This window comes from Physcomitrium patens, chromosome 13 (genome assembly GCF_059467195.1).
Source record: "Physcomitrium patens ecotype Gransden chromosome 13, ASM5946719v1, whole genome shotgun sequence".
Lineage (NCBI taxonomy): Eukaryota > Viridiplantae > Streptophyta > Bryopsida > Funariales > Funariaceae > Physcomitrium > Physcomitrium patens.
In genome coordinates, this window is record NC_143422.1 from 8,420,729 (window position 1) to 8,426,059 (window position 5,331).

Sequence of the window (5,331 nt, forward strand, 5' to 3'; positions counted from 1 at the left end):
CCATGAATCCAGTGGCGAAGAAGACCGATGTGCAGGTCAGCGGGAAAGGCGACGGAATTTCGGTGCATGGGGCGCCAGTCTTCGCGTTGCGCGCCGATGCCTCCGCCCCACCTCGCCGCCCCCGCTCCCGCTCCCGCCCATCATCGCTTCCCCGGGCTGCATCGAGTCTCCATCGTACAGTTGACCGCAAACCACGCCCCCCGCTGTGTGAACGCAAACCCTACTTATTGAGGAATAATTCAACAGACTAATTCCCTCATGTTCTTACGCTAAATGTCTTCTATCATTCACAATGCTTCTTGCATCCACTGTTCCGTTCCCTTTTTTTCTTTTTCTTTTTTTTTCTTTTTTTTTCCTTCATAATGCTTTGCTTTGTTATGTTGTTTGATGACTACAAAATAGCATGGTTCATACGCAATATATCACACGTAACTATGTGATATTGTAAAATGTCAAATTTTGTGCAACTCTATTGGTTTTGCTTTAAAGATCTGTCTTTAGTAGCGTATTGTTCTATGTGTATATGCCAATTTATAACAAGTTGTACCAATTTAATATGCAAACTCAGTACAAAATACTCAAACTTCAAAATTATATAAAGCTTCAAAATTGTTTCAGCTCTAAAATTTCAATCTTACCATGAATTCATAAACAACAAGATTTCACATTTATCTATCTATATATCTATATATCTATATATATATATATATATATATATATATATGCACACAAAGATATAAGCATTTTTTTTTAATGATTTATTGATAATAATTTAAATTCTTCATTCCACAGAGTAATGACATTTCGCCCACCATTTGCAGTAGCCTTAAAAGCATCAAAAAAATTACAAGCAACAAATTTGAACTAAGCACACACACACCAAACCCCATGTTTGAACTATGCTTGTTAAAGATTTGTACTAGTATTGAATAGTTTACTTGATAACTCTCAATGGTCATTGCAACAACTTTCAGACATAAATAATACTTTGAGTAAAACACATTCTTTTCAATTTCATGGATATGGTTTTTTGTATACATGTTTCATTAACTTTGAAGCTTTGGTAACAATTACTGGGAGGAAATATATATCAAGAGTAAATAGAACCAGGATAGAATCTTGTTTAGTATGAGTAGATTATATGAAATAGTTTTAGATTTTTTTTTTTTTATTTGAAAGCAGATTTACCAAATCATATGATACATGAGAGAACAATGCTCAAGTGATATACACAAGGTTATTTGAACCGTATTCAGTCTTAAAATAAAATAAATAAATAAATAAAAATATTCATACATCTATTGAAAAAATATTTGGATATTTTTAGTTTATAAATAAGTAGAATCTCAACAGTAATAAATAACATTACTATGTTTGTTTGCATGTGTGCTTTTTTGCTTTCTTTCTTTTTGGAGATCTAATGTCTTTCAATAATCAAAAACTATAATCAAATTTACGAACTTCCTAATCCAGAATAATTATATATTTTTAATTTATGAAAATTCTGTTGATAGGCATGCATATATATATATATATATATACCCATTTCCTTCAACTTTAGTTTTTGTTGCAATTAATTGTTATAAACATAACATCATTACAATTATTATCCACTTGTTCAATCTTTTGCCTTTTGGACAAAGTAACCAATCAACAAGTGGTTGTTATTGGAATATCCAAGGATTCAACCCCACATCTCAATGCCATTTGTCCATGTTTTGATCCATTTCTAAAGAAGTTTTAAACTATGCAAATGATGGGCTTAAGAGACTCTTTAAAGACCTTTGATTATCATCCAATGTACTTCATATCTTGAATGATAGAGTTTCCTTATTCTCATGAAGATAACCATTTGAATAGACTAGAGCTTTTCTCCATAAATAATTTATATCAATCTTTCATTTGTTTATTTTTATAATATAAACAAACAAATAATGAGAGTTTTTGGTCTTCAACATTACTAGCCCCAAGTATGGAGAAGATATAATGTGTACTTTTTCATTATCCAATGGTTGACTATTTGTTGATCAATGAATGGAAAAAATGCTAGAAGTGACAAATCAAATGACATCAGATCATGATATTGAAGTGATTAGTCTATGTTTTGTTTTGTTTTTTATTTTTTAAAAACTTTTTATTCATGTTAAAGTTTCAAAAATAAAACATAGTATAGTGGTACTTTTCTTAATTAATACTTCTTTACTAATATATCTTGTTCATGCTATTTTTTGCAATAGAGGTTGTTTCTAGATTGTTAATCAATAACGTCAAATTTTGCATAATTAATAAATTATATATTATAAATTAAGTAAGAAAAAAAAACCGAAATTATATAATTTAAGAACTAAGATTTTCAAAATTATAAATCTAGTTCACAAGTTGAGCTACGTAAAAAAAATGAATACTAAATAAAATGGGATAACCAACTACAAAGAATTAATAAGAGTTAAAAAGAAGTTGTAGCTGATTGGCACCACATCAATTACATGAAATCCACTCAAGCATTGCAATTCAAAATAGATATATTCTTTAAGCCCTTGTTTAAGACTTGATACATTAAGATTTGTATCTGTAACAAAAAAAAAAAATCTATTTTTTTAGAGTAATATTGCATCAACTCATTTGCTATCATTGCAATAATATCCTTCAAGTGAATTGTTTAATCTCAAGAAATATTTTACAAGTTCTTTACAAAAGAATGAATTTTAGAAAGATTGATATATAAATCAATGATAATTATAATTATTAATTATAAAAAAATTATAAAAATCCTTGAATTATTAATTTTTATCAAATTAATAAAATAACATCATTTCATATCTTTATATCAAATTGCCTAACTAAAATTCTACTTTTCTATTCACATCTATCTTATTTAGTTTTAATTTTTTAAAAAATAGACTAGATTTATTTGTACAACTTTCAAGAATATCAATTTTTTAAAATGAACTTAAGAAACAAAATAATTTTAAGTGGATAGTATCAAAGATATAACTCTCTAAGAAAAAAATCCTCAATACATTCTTTTGTCACTTGAAAAGACTAAAACAATCACTTAAAGATGGTAATATATTGAATTAGAATAGCTATTATCAAAGATAAGAAGACTAGAAAGTCTTGAAACAAGACTAAAGATTAAAAAGGCATTGACAAGAGTGAAGAAAGCTTCACTCTTACTTCTTTCTATACTTTTTAATTAAGAACTTTGTGAGAATATGCTATAGGACCTCCAACATGTGTTGATTTTGCTAGATACATGTCTTAACTTCAAAGTTAAGTTATCTATATGTGGGCTATATAATTAGCTTGTTCTATAAGCTATTAATACTTGTAATATATGGCTGACTTGTTGACCAAGTTTTTGGCCTATCAATTAATTGTAAATATGTATAAAATCAAAGTAGTATCTATAAAGTTTTTAAAAAGCTTTTTTAAAAGATATTATGAAATTAATTTATTTTTGTTTACTTCTATCTAATCATATAGGTAATTATTGGAGTAAACATGTATGTCTATGATATTATATTCTCTTCTAGAGATGAATTCTACAAGAAGCGATTATCATCTTTTATGGATCTTGCTATTTTTTATCTCAGTTTTCATGGATGTCAATGAAAAGCTTCAACTCTCTTTGCTACATAAGTAAGAGTCTTTGTTGGCTATCATGTGCATTCATTAATATCATATCTATACCAATGAATAAGATATTCTAATATATTTTGGCGTCACCTTGAATTTAAGACTTCTTCTACTTTGAATTCTTGATTATTATCCACTTCTTTAGGAGGAGGTGGTATTTATCTTGTTCTCAAGACATTAATTGTCTTATATGGCTCAAAAAGAGATATGTAAAATATATGATGGATCTTCATAGATTCCAAAAGATATAATTGATAAGTAATATTTGATTTATTTATAAATATGAAAAGGACTAAACCTACAATAGTCCAATTTGTCACAAGACAAGTAGTTTTGATATTGCGACAAAGTAATCATACTTTTTCATCTATATTGAATTGTGATTGTTCCTTATGATAGGCATCTACATTGATTTTTTTATCATTCTTCAGGTTCTTTTAGTTTTATTTTGATTGTTACATGTAACTTTTACAAATAATTTATCAAATCTTTTGTAGGAAGATTATTAACTTTTAAAAAATAAAAGGTAATAAGTCATAGATGATAACCATAAGTAGAAAAAAATGATATTTTTTAAATAAAAAAATGTACTAAAATATTATATATAAATTCTACCAATAGCAAAAGAGTTGTTCAATCATCTTGATAATAATTGATGGTATATCTGTAATATTGCTCCAAAATTTGATTCATCTATTTTGTTTGCATATTAGTTTGTAGATTAAAAGCCAAAAGAGCTTTATATCTACTTTTAAAATATTAAAAAAGGTTCTTCAAAACCTTGATACAAATTCAGTCCCCCTATCTAATATTATATCTTCAAGCAATCCATAATAGCAATAGATATTATCAAGAAAAAGCTTAGCTATTTTTTCACTAGTGATAAATTTTGTACATATTATTAAATAAACTATCTTAGTGTAATGATGTACTATCACAAATATAGAATCATATAAACTTGAGATTGAAAGATCAATGATAAAATCTATAGAAACAAAAGGCTATGGATGTTCCAAAATAGGTAATGGCTGAAAAAGTCCATATAGTCAATAATGAAGAGTTTTTGATCTTGAACAAATGTTACATGATTGTACAAAGTCTTTAACTCCTTTCCACATGTGAAACTACCAAAAATCTTTAGATATTAGATCTAAAGTTTTATTTATCTAAAATATTCAACTGCTAGAAAGTCATGACGAATTTAAAGAATACATAATTGTTCTTTGCTTTTTGAAATGTATAATTATCACTCAAAATAGATTAGATTTTTTTTGAATTTAAACTTGGTAGTATCATAAGACTTAAAAGAATTATTCTTAATATCATAAATTAGAAGATTAGAGGATATACTTGATTGAACTTGTTGGAAAAAAATTGAATTAACAATCAATATTGATTTCATTGCACAAAGATAAAAATATCTTAATTTTAAAAAAATTGTTCTTTATTGATAAAAAATTACATCTCTTTCTTTTAATATAAGACAAGAATATTTTAAAAAAGTATTTGATAAACCTTATTATTTTTTAGGTCAATAAGTAATCTTCATATGGACATACTTTAATAGATTTGGTGTCATGGACATACACATATAAGCCAATAATTACTTGTATAAATAGGTAGAAATAAGTAGAAGTAGATAAAAATAAATTAATTCTATAATATCTTCTATAGAAGCTTTATAGATGCTGC